Consider the following 12,502-nt stretch of genomic DNA (forward strand, 5'->3'; position numbering starts at 1 on the left):
CTTTGTCACCCAGTAATGAGGAGAAAGCATCCCTGCTGAGAAGAGGGGCAAATATTGAGATCGCTCCAGGAAGGACCCAGTGCCTCACCTCAAGTGTCTCCACAAAGAGGGACTAGAAATGCGCGCACGGACGCGTACCTCCCGAATAAGGGGGAAAAAAATCCCCAATGCGTAGACAGTTGTATGGGGACAAAGGACGCACATACACACACGCGCGTACACAAACACTCACGCATTCTTTATCCATTGTGTACAGTGCGGAGCACAGGCGCACAAAAACGGCCTTCTGGACTATGTGGGAGGTGGTGGGACCTGGAAAATTTAGACACTTAAATATAAATATGTGGCAAAAAAAAAAAAAAGAAACGCGTAACAAAGGCGGCCATATGTGTGCGTTAGAACGGAAGTTAAGTGTCCCTTTTTGTCTCTGCATGAATGTGCAAACGTGTGTGTGTTCGTTTCCCCCGCGTTGTGAGGGTGCCATTTGCCAAAGGTTGATGGCGCACATCAGGAACTTTTAGCAGCTGCAATGGCTGCTTCTCCTTTCGTGACGTCACCAGCTTAGACCCTCAGACAAGTTTATTTGGGGGTGACGAGAGGGTGTACGCTGTGTTGTCCAATATTGGCATTCCCAACATGAAGGTGTTGGTGGTGAAGGTGGTGTTGGTATTGGCTCCACGAATACATTTGAATACACGAAAATGGGCAAAAAAACGACTTATTTTCGTTCTTTTTTTTTTTTTTTCCTAATTTCATGATCACCTTGGCGACCATTCTGTCCCTCACCTCCATCAGCAGGCTGCCACCACTGTGTCCCTTGCTATTGTCCCACCACTTGGTGGCTGCTGGGGGAGAGTGGGAGGTGCACTGAATTAAAGACAAGATGGGGACATACACACACACACACACACACACACCCCAGGGACTAATCAGACACCAGCTTGGGAATCGAATGACGCCGGGGTTTTGATTAGGGGGCCTGAACTTCAGGAATGCCTTCACGCCGATGCCGAGAGACTGTTCTGGATCTGCTTAGAGTCCAGGCCATTATATGACGAGGACATAGAAAGTGTTACCAAGGTAGCCTTTTTGTGACCCTCTGACTTACCCCCCCCAAGCTGCTCAGACCTAGTTATTTTATTCACTTCCTTTTTCTCAAAATGAAAACAGGGAAGGCCACAAAGACATGCCAAGACCTCCAGAGGGCACAGGCTGAAAGGCGAATATAAAGAGGGAAGAAGGTGGAAACAAAAACTTTAAAAAGTAAAATAAATAAATAAAAACACGATCGCCCACCAGACCTCTTGCGAACCGACGGTCGAGTCTGACTTTCCTTGAACCCTTGTTTTTTTTGTTGTTGTTGTTTGGTGAGGAGCTAAACGCAGAGCACGTTTCTCCTGAATCCACTGGCGTTTGGGCACAAAGTGACTGATGAATGGCTCAAGCCTCCGTGGAGAACGGCTGCTGCTGTATACAGGTCAGCGAGGAACATTAGGGAGGATTGGGTTGAAGAAGATTTTTTTCATTTTGTAGTTCTTTGCCTTGCTTTTTTTGTCCTTTTTTACCTTTGAGCCAACCAGACAAAAGACCACCATCACCTTTTCCCCATTTCTTTTCTTTTTAAAAAATTCAAAACCTGGCATTGTAATGGGTTTACCTTTTTGGGGAGAAATTTTCACGGTCGGAATTTTTTGCCATGCCATGTTCATGTGAAGTTCATGTCAAAAAGTGAGACATAGCCACTTGTTAGGTCACATGTAATGGGGACAAAGTGGAAAGGTCTAGAGTTCACATCTAATGGGCCCGGCTCTTAAAGCACTGACCTAAAGTCACAGCCCTGCCACCATGACCGGGGTCCTCATAGGCCGAGGCTTAAAAAAAAAGAAGAAAAAAAAAGCTACATGACCAGGGAACCTTTTAAAGATGAGCAAAAGAAGAACCTGCCGCACTCCAGCGGTCCTCGAGACGTCTCTCTCCGCGGCCCGGGCTCAGAGCTGACACCAATTAAAGAGATTACGTCTCGGGTTAAAAAGGAACGGCTCGGGACCCGCAATACACCCCCCCCCCCCCCCCCCCACACACACACACACACTTTCCCGCCTCCCTCACCCTCCCCCCGCTTCCTGCGCCTGTGATTGCATCTGACAAGGTTACCAGATGCCAGGCAGCTAGGCCTCGACCTCGGAGACGTGCTCGCGCCCCCGTGAGACTGATGTTTTCTTCACTTTCTCTTCTCGGGCCTGTGCGCACCGGCGCCTGTAAACACGCGAAAGGCCACAGAGCTGGACGACATATAAACACGCCCTGAAATGTTACATGATATGTGCAAAGAAACAAGCAAAAATAAATAAATAACAGGGTTTCACATTTCTAACAAATTGCTTGCCAGGTTATTGATTTGCAGAAGAACAACAGGAAGGTTTCTATTGTCCACCAGGAGCAACGATGCACAAAACACCAGAATTATCGTCTCATCCTGGTCTTTCATCGTAGATGTTGCTCTTTTTCTCTTTTTTTTTTTGCGCACAATTGTCTTTTTAGCATTAACATTGATTTCTCTCCTGCTGTGCCAATCAAATTTCTGCCACAATAACATGTCAAAAGAAATGTGTATATCTGTTTTTTCAGTGTGCATGATTTGTTGCAGTCAAGGCCAATTCAAGGACTGAGGTTCCATAAAAGCTCAGGTTTTAAATTGTAAGGGCTCCAGAAAATAAAACCAGAGAAGAACAAACAAACTGACTCACGGGTTGCCAGATATTTTGCATATCATGCAGGGACACGTGGATAAAGTTTGGATATGGTATGCCATGCTGCTAAGGATTAACATGTTCCGAGCCCTGATGTTGGACCTTTAAAACATAAAAAAAAACGATATATATTATCGTTTTTTTTTATGTTTTAAAGGTCCAACATCAGGGCTCGGAACATGTTAATCCTTAGCAGCATCTTTTCCTGCTACAATAACTCGACTTTAAATGGATTTGAGGGTCATGACAGGATTGGTGCTGAATGATTATTTCGCCTGAAAATTGTGTGTCCTTCTTCTCTTATTGTCAGTCAGAAGTGAACATGGTGGAGACTGGGGGTGGTCGTGACCATGCCTTTGAGGGACGAGCTGCACAGGTATTCACTTTTGCAGCGCAAGGCTGATTGTTCAAAGAATTAATAAATAAAATAATATATATAAAAAAAAAAAAAGCCAATGTGCAAAAAAAAGAACCTGACCCTACCCTTGTTAACATGGCCAATGGGAATTCAAAGGCAAATTTTGATGCCAGTTGCTGAGAACATGTTACAGGAGGAATAACAGTGAGCCCTTTAACAATTAATTACATGTATATGTATGTATGTATGTATGTATAAAATTTGCATAGAAATCTGTCAAAGAACCAATGAGAGCAGCAGAATACATCATTGGAGCATGACTGTATATGAAAGACTTCACAGTCAGTGTGTGTGTGTATGTAAAGTGAAGGCCTTCATGATGCTTTACAGAGGCTTTTGTAATAAATGCTTTTTTGCATTCACAAATGCATCAAAGCACCATAAATGCTGTTTTCATTCAAAAACTCTACAATGCATTCAAAAACTGATTTTCGGTAATGTCATGTGACACATTTGAAAAGATAAATGCTTAAAAGAGGACATTTCTTTTGCCTTTTTTTTCTTGGTATCTGAATCTGATATTTTAAATCCTTCTTGCTTAACATGCCAGATTCCACAACTCCCTATACTGAATAAAAGCAGCGGAACATCTGCATATCTTCTGTTGTGCGTTATGAACAAGTGCATGAAGGACAGGGAGCAGGATGGGTTCTTCCGAAACAGCCACAGGTGCGGATGGGGAATACTGCACTCCGGATTTGGCAGTAATGACCGTTAGTTATTGTTGTCTTCCTCTTGCAGAGACCCTCTCAGCAATGTTTGCCCATGTTTGTGTAATCACTGTGTGTGGAGCTCAGAGTGGGATTTCGTGGCCTACAAGTGGCACAGAAACCATTTTGTTTGAGCGGCCCGGGCGTCTCACAATGCACATTCAGACACAGTCCGCCCCTTTATCTGCCTTTTATTGGCTTTTGCCACAAGGTTCCGCACCTCTCCGGGGCTTCTTTGGGCTCCTGCGCGGTTCCTCCTCAGAGGCTTCCTTTCTAGAAAAGGGAATAATGAGCCATTTCCCGGCCCTTCCTCCGGCTGGGGACGGCCAGCTGCTTACAACAGCAAGTCAGGTCCTGAAGGATATGTCCTTATTCTCCCCGCAGCCGGACGGCTGCCGATGTCCGGCACTCTCCCTCAATGGGCCTGACCAAGGAGCAGGTGCTCTTCTCAGGCACACAGTCAGGCCTGACTCTTAATTTGCCTTTTTTTTTTTTTTTTTTGGGGGGTGGGGGACATTCGAACAAGAACTCTACATGTTGCAGGCTTTTAAAACTATTAATTGGTTACATTATTGAAAACTACAGCAGTTTTAAGATTTTAATGGACAACAGTTCACCAAAAGACTTTGAAATTAACTTGTTAAATCGAGTGAAAGTAAAAAAAGAAGTATTCATGTGGTAATTTTGGGTTATAAGAATGACAGAAACCATTTCCGAATTTCAAACTTGTCGCAGAAGGAGAGGTGGAGACGAATTGTGTCATTTTTAATTTGACAATTTAGAAACACGCCTTCAAGGTGTCTGCACTAAATGACTGGGCCAATTATTCTTTGTATTAAATCATTTTATTCTTACATCCGATTGACTTATCCAGAAGAAAAATGCATGATATTTTTTTAAATAACATTATTACAGAGATAATAATATCATTTATTATATCTGGGAAAATTTGCTCTCACTGTTCAATCTATTCCACCAAGCAGAAAAGCACGTCAAGATCCGTCATTACTGACGGCATCGACGACGGTCTATTCAAATGGTTGTGGTAAAAAAAAAGCCTGTTCTAATGCATTTCATCCTAATTAAGCTCCCTTTATTTCCCTAGCGGACGCAGACCACCCACGTTACGATCTGTACATTCCTGCGTGGAACAAAGCAAACATTCACCGAACTCTGTATCATTTATTAAATGATTCATTAACCAAGACAAAACATAATGATTCTGATCAAAGGAATCAAATCACATTTAATGTTGATTTCACATATGTTTTGGTGGACACACACACGTACACACACACACACACCTACCAATTCCGTAACAAACACTCCTATATCAAATTGGCTGATTTATCTGAAGTGTTTATTATAGAATCATTTTATTTCGTTCCTCCACTTTTGCTTGTAGGAGTTGGGAAAGACAGATCTTGCTGAGGTTTTTTTTCCATTCAAATGAAATTATGGCCACTTTCCCTTTTTTATTCTCATTTGCCTTAATTATTGTTATTTATGTGTTTTAGTCTTTTAAAAAGTCTGTTCCTTGCTGTATATGCAGCATAGCGTAGCCTTGGAAATTTATTTTAAGTAATACACACACTCAAACATATGAGAGAGAGAGAGAGAGAGAGAGAGACAGAGACAGAGAGAGCTATGTAAAAGAAAGGATAAAAATTTTATTTCAATTTTTGTGTCCAACATGCAATTAGAAATGTATCCTTCAGGCCTAATTCTTTACATATCTCATCTCTGGCGGCAGGGGTGGCCTACAGCAGGCATCTTTTTGAAACCAACTCACCAATTCAAAATAATCCATGAATAGGTTTATTTGATTCATCTTTTCTTCTTCTGTTGGACTCGAACTTACAGTAAAACACGTATCATAAAACTATATATATATATATATATATATATATACACACACACACACACACACACACACACACTGTATTTATATTCTGTACTTGCACACAGTCTGAAATGGAATTAAGCTATGACTTTAATTATTAAATCTGTAAATAAGGTCTGTCTATTGAGCCAGTTGTGATCAGTCTGCACCCTCAAGATAAAAAAAAAGGGAAACCACTGACAGACAGAAACAGAGGTCTCCTTTTTCGAAATATAAATGAACCTGCCAGCTCCATGATTCTTTTGACTCCCCCCGGAAAGCTAAATGGCTCTTCGCTTCCTTTTCTCAACACTGTGGCTCTTCTTTTTTTTTCTTTTTTTTATCTATTCACATTGTACACCCAGAAGACATAAAGACTGATATTACCAAACACTCCGCATGCACTACATCATAAATGCTGTTTACGTTGTAAATATATTGCAGTCTCAAATAAACCAATTCTCACTATTGCCAATACGAACAAAACAAACAAAGGGGTGGCGGAGTTTGAAAGAAGGATGCATCTGACAGCATGAACTTCCCCTTTGTGAGCTGCTGGGGTGGAAAGTGAAGACGCTTTACTTTGTGTCTGGGTCCTCCCGTCCAGCAGACAGGCTGACAGCGGTGCTTGTGCGATCGAGAAAGAAACACTCCTCTACGGGACCGAATCTGTGATAAGGACAATGGACTAGTCCCCCACTGACTGTACAAATATAGATGTAATTTTTTTTTACTTGTTAATTATCTCACCAGTTTTTAAGATTTTGAAGACAGAGATCTGTTGGTTTCACCAAGCCTCCTGTTCAATTTTGCTCTTCCCTCTTAAGCTGGGCGCACACTGTGGGATTTTTCCTGGTGGTTTCCTGTCACGGGGTAAACACCCAGATCAAAATGTATGGTCCGATGCTCGGATGCGACCTGACTGCTCACACTACGTGAGCAATAGGAACACATCAGAGGCAGAAGGAGAAGAGCCCACATCGGTAGTGAGGCTGAACAAAGCGAAACGCTCCGCTTCCAAGAAATCCAAAAGAGTCGTGATAAGAAGGCGAGGCCACGTTAAAAAGGTGTACGCCTAGCTGAGAAACTTGACATTGGCTCGTTTGCATACCAACAGCCATTGGATGTTTAGCTGCGGGGATGGTGAGTGGGGATGCGCATGGAGAGCACGGAGAGAAGAAGCCAACCAGAGGGGAAACACATCATCTAATTTGTGCCTTTTGCAGTGGATGTTTCAGCTACTGTAGTAAATCTTCTCCATATTCACTTTGTCTGTTTTCTTCTACCTCAACTCCTAAAAGTTTGATTTAAGGGGGCAGGAGGTTTGTTTAAGGGGGCATTGCCCCCTCTTGCCCCAGCAGCCCCGCTGCTTTTCCTTCACTCATGTTAATGAACATCTCATGAAGCTGCTTAGGAGGATGACAGCAGTGTGCAAAGCAGTAATGAAGGTAAAGAGAGGCGACTGAAGAATCTGACTCATTAAACACACTCTTTTTTTACATCCTTCTTTGCTCTCCTGTAGCTCTAAACTTTTGACTGGTAGCATCCAAGCTGAATCCTCTTTTTGTACGTTATATATGGATCATCCGGTTTCCTCGGGGTTCACAAAAATCTGTAACAATAACATGTGAAGTTAAATTTAATCATTTTCCACATTTTGCCATTAGACTTTTTCTGTGTGAGAAATTGTAATGTGTAAAAAAATACAACCAATTTTTTTTTTGTCATTTCTATTGTCTCAGATAATCTTCTTTGCTGTCTGTTTGTAGGAGTCATGTCACTTTTTTTCTGAATTGTCAAAATGTGACATTAAAGGATTTTTTTAGGCAATCAGCATAAGCCCTGGGACAGTGGACAAAAAATATATTTACTAATTCACAGTTTGTAGAATATGTCTGCATAGATTAATGATCACGTAATTCTTTCAGTTGTCACAGGAAGCAGCCTGACGGAGTTCAAAGCTTTTAGATAAAACTAGCTTGGTTGTTATACATTTGGCTTGCTATATTGAGAAGACTTAATTACATTACCTGCACAATTTCAATTTAATTGATTCATAAACCGTGTGTCAGATGGAAATATTAAATATTTTTATCTGGTCACTTCTGATTTGTACTCTCTGCACAGACACAAAGACACATGTGCATTGTGGACACACCACAATGCTCGAATGCCTCGAAACATTACCATTCGTCTACTTCTTTATGTAGTCTCTGAATAGAATGAAATTCGTATACGTATAATAGGTCAGAACCTTACAGGAAGTAAATATTTCAGCATTACATTGGGAATTTATGCCTAATTTAGAATTAAACATGAAATTACTTTTTAAAAATTCACGCACATGCATCCTTATTTCTAAGTAAATGTACAAATTATAACTGATGAGATAGTAAGTAGTTTAGTCATGTATATATAAATATATATATACTATACACACACGTGTGTGTGTGTGAGTGTGTATAGTATACATGCTTATATATACATGACTAAACTACTTGCTATCTCATCAGTTACAATTTTTTAATACTAGTTTGCTGTCTGACTAGACAAGTAACTAGAATGGATCCTGACCTTTGCAGTGTAGACAGGCCATGATTAGCCCATTAACAGGTGAACAAAAATGTCAGACTCAATGAGGCACTTAGCGAGACCCGTGGCGAGGGGCGACTGTCAGGGACGAGACCCTCCTCTGCTTATGTTCACCCAGCTGTAACCCATCAGCACTGTCGACCCTCATGGAAGGAACAGGAAGCGCAGCAGAACAGGGCCTCTGCTGGTGGTGGTGGGAGGGAGTCAATAGTGCATGGATCCTGCACCCAATAGCAAGCACTCAGGGGTGCACGCCTAGCATTGATTTCCTTTAGCGTTACATACACACACATGCACCCTCAAACTGAATAAAGTCAAAATATCACAATGAAGGGAAAAGAACTGTCAAGCTGTCAAGTTTTTTAAAAACTAATTAATCACACAATTCAAGACTTATGTTATATGCTATAGTGTATATTTAAAACTATGACAGAGACAACTGTGTGAAAGAGGCTCAAATGGGGAGTGACAGGGCGATGATCTGGTTATTAAAAAAAAAAGCCTGTAGACTTTAATAAAATGGAAATGAAAATCAGCGCAAATAACAATTACATTTTTTTCTGATTTAGATGATGCATCCCAAAACACACGAAATCCACTTCAGTTCACTCAGTAAGTAGCAAGAGAATGAAACTTTGAAATCTTTAACTTCTAAATATCTAAATGGATTTTAAAAGGACTTTAATGGCAAAAAATTTAGTTTTTCACAATGTGTCATTTTAATAGACAGATGCTATTTAATGCTATTTAATCCAAAGCAGAAGTTTATTCCAGTACTTGTTGAAATCATGAAAACATTTTATCAGATGCCCAATGTGAAGTCCCTGCAACGAGTGTAAGCCAAGGCCTGTCTCAACGCATTACACCAATTACGGATAACATTATCAGTAGCATACTACTGATGTCAAGACAATCCTAGCCATGAAACGATCTGCAGAAGATCAGTCGCAGTTTCAAAATGAGCCCAAGGCCAGGCAGCGAATGCTCTTCACCCCCCTCCCCGGGAGCACTTGTTCCCCGCTCTGGCAGGGGCTACGTCCCAGCAGCGCAGACAATGCCAGCCCCTGCAATGCGGGGAGGCTCCAGATGGATCGCAGCTGTGGTTCAGCGGACCGTGCGCTAACGGCCCACGTCAGCTGCCTCGCCGGCGCGAGCGTTACGCAAGTCGAAGCACTTAATGGCCGCGCGGTGACTCACCCGAACAGGGGAGAAGAGGTAAGGAGAGGTGGAGAGCGAGACCATCGCCATCGGAAGGAGCTGATTCGATTGGCCGGGACACGGAGCAAGGTCCACCATGGGGGGCCGAGAAGAATCCATCTGAAAAACTGGTTGTGCAATTAACCAACGAAACAGGGGACAGTTACCTACTAATCAACAGGACTAGGCCGATGACAAAAGCGCATCACAAGGACAGTGACAATTGAGAGCAAGGGGCCGCGTATTTTGTCCCTGCTGGCCTGTATTTCCACCAAAGCTAAAAACGAGGTCAAACGATGACAGGATATCAGTGAGGAAAATGCAGGCAGGGCCACAAGGCCTGTACCTTGCACTGCGTAATGGAGTCATAGAGAGAGTCCCTTCAAAAGACAGAAACGAAACACGCCACGGGGAGGAGGCAAGAATAATAGTGAACAGAGCCAGAAATGGAAGATACAAAAAGATGAAGAGGCTGATGGAGAGACAGCGAGAGAGGGACAGAGAGAGGTATCCTTGCCAACCACACTCTGATTGTCTTTGTTCAGTCACTGTCACAGAAATGACAGCATTTCTCCCTTCACCCAAGTGACCTCAGTTACAAATGAACGAGCCGCAAACATGCGCACACTCACTCTCTCTCTCTCTCTCTCTCTCTCTCTCTCTCTCACACACACACACACACACACACACAGACACTCTGAAGACAATAGATTATAGACACAGGGATGGAAAGAGACAGAGAAGAAGTGATACGAACTGTCACCATCTCACTCGAGGTCATTGTTTTGGGTAGAGGCATAACATTTTCATCGCGATGAGGAAGCATCGAGTTTGACCTTGGTAAAATTAGCCTTTGAGGCACGGTGCCATTTCAGTGTGAATCAATAGACAGCATAGACTAGATATACAGACACAAACAGACACACACACACACACACACACACACACACAGAGTCCTCCATTAAAAAATGATTTAATGTATCCCGAGACTGGAAGTAAACTGTAGGCGGGCGGACTGACATCAGATCCCAGGGCCCCAGGGCAGAGCTGGCTAACTGCTGCGCGGCCGCGTTAGTCACACTTAATGGGCTCAGCCAGACAAACAGAGCATGATGACACAGGCTAAATAACACAGGCAGCCCCGGCAAAGGCCCCACAGGTCCACACTGCTGAGGCTGCTGGTTTCGTCTCTTGCACGAGGGAGGGATGAATTTACAAATTGACAGCGCAGCAAAACTAAATAAAGAAATAACCTAACAAATGAAGATGACACATCTGTCGTATATGTCACGAAGCTAACGTCAGGCACGTATATGCTCAGCGCGCATACTAAACATGCAATGAATGCATGCAGCTGCACATGCATGTGTGCAAATGCATGGATGTCAACGCGGTAAAGGAAAGCATGCCCTTTGACCTGACGAGAAACTGCTACCCCAACACCCAACCTTTACTTTCGCTCAGATGGTGGAACAAGCTTAAACCAGAGTGCCTTGTGTAAACAAGCTCATGGTGCACATGGTTGTGATGGGTGGAAATAGCTTTACATAACAGGTTGTGGAGAGCGAGCGGCGTTCGAGTGGGGCGCAGCATAGCTGTGTTTCTCAGAAAGGACTGGATGCCTGGTAAGCGCTAAGCCCCGGGGAGATCTAGCACGCATTCTCAATGAATGCACTTTCAGATATCCCACGGCTGGGCAAAGAGATGAGGTCAATGAACACCCCGCCCAACTCCGCCCCGCCCCGCCACCATTTTACCCAGCATGCCCAGCAGCCTGACGGCAGCGGGCAGTAGCCCGCGTGTGGCTTTGCACACACACATTTAGCACCAACGGTGACAGAATCCCAGTAAACATCAATTACGACACATTAGCCTCCCTCGCTTGCTCGCTCTTGCCCGCTCCGGACACTATGTTTTGGTGTGGTGGCGGAGTCGCTCGTCTAAACTAATCTAATTTGCCCCTGTGCTTTCTGAACCTGGCTGTAATTGTTCCAGGAAAGATCCATATGGCTGCTCCATCTCGAGTCCTCGCAACCACTGAGGGCGTTTAGCATAAATTAACATATCTAACCAGATAGATAGATAGATAGATAGATAGATAGATAGATAGATAGATAGACAAGGTCAACTGCAAATGGCAAAAGGCTAAGGACTCAGGATGACAGCAGGAAACAAAGAGCCTCTGGCGCCACCTAGCTTTGTCCTGTCGTGCCATCGCGCCTCGGAGCTGCAGAGCCGGCAAATAGGCTGAAGGGTCACTGAAATGAAAAGCCAGGAAACGGCATAGATTTCATCCCCGGGGCGCCTTAAGGCTCTAAGGCTGCAAATGCACATTTCCATTTGACCTTCCATTTTGACCGTGTATGCGACCAGGTGTTTTCATATTCTCCAGCCTATTCTTTTACGGTCTTTTCACACCGCATTACAAGCCGCATGTGCTTTTTGCGTAATGCTTCAATGCAAATAAGTAAGCAATTACTGCATTCTTCCCTTTGCTGCTGGGTAACATCCTTGAGTGTGAAGGTGTCAGTATTAATATAAGGCAGAGATAAAACTGGATTAAGAAGAAAGTTTGACTATTAACCATGACTGATCAACAGAACTAGGGGGATTTTTTTTGTTCCAATTTAATTATAATTAGCACTACACAGAGATTGAATTGAACAAATGGTAACAGAAATGGACACTGATGAACATTGGTCCACGCTTTCCATAAAAAACAATTGCTAATTAGCATTTTAAAATGCTTTGCTTATTTAAAAGCAGCATGACATTTAAAAATGTAGCTGAAACACACCATCCTCAAAAGCAGGTTAAACCCAATTTTGTACTAAATAATCAGAAAAGACATAAGCAATCAGGTCCCATCCTGGTGGGAAACCACGTACTGCACAATATTTCTATGTCTACTTTCAAATTTGTGGACATGTTCATCAGCAGCATTATTAGAAAG

The sequence above is a fragment of the Denticeps clupeoides genome, chromosome 14 (genome assembly GCF_900700375.1).
Source record: "Denticeps clupeoides chromosome 14, fDenClu1.1, whole genome shotgun sequence".
NCBI classification, from domain to species: Eukaryota; Metazoa; Chordata; class Actinopteri; order Clupeiformes; family Denticipitidae; genus Denticeps; species Denticeps clupeoides.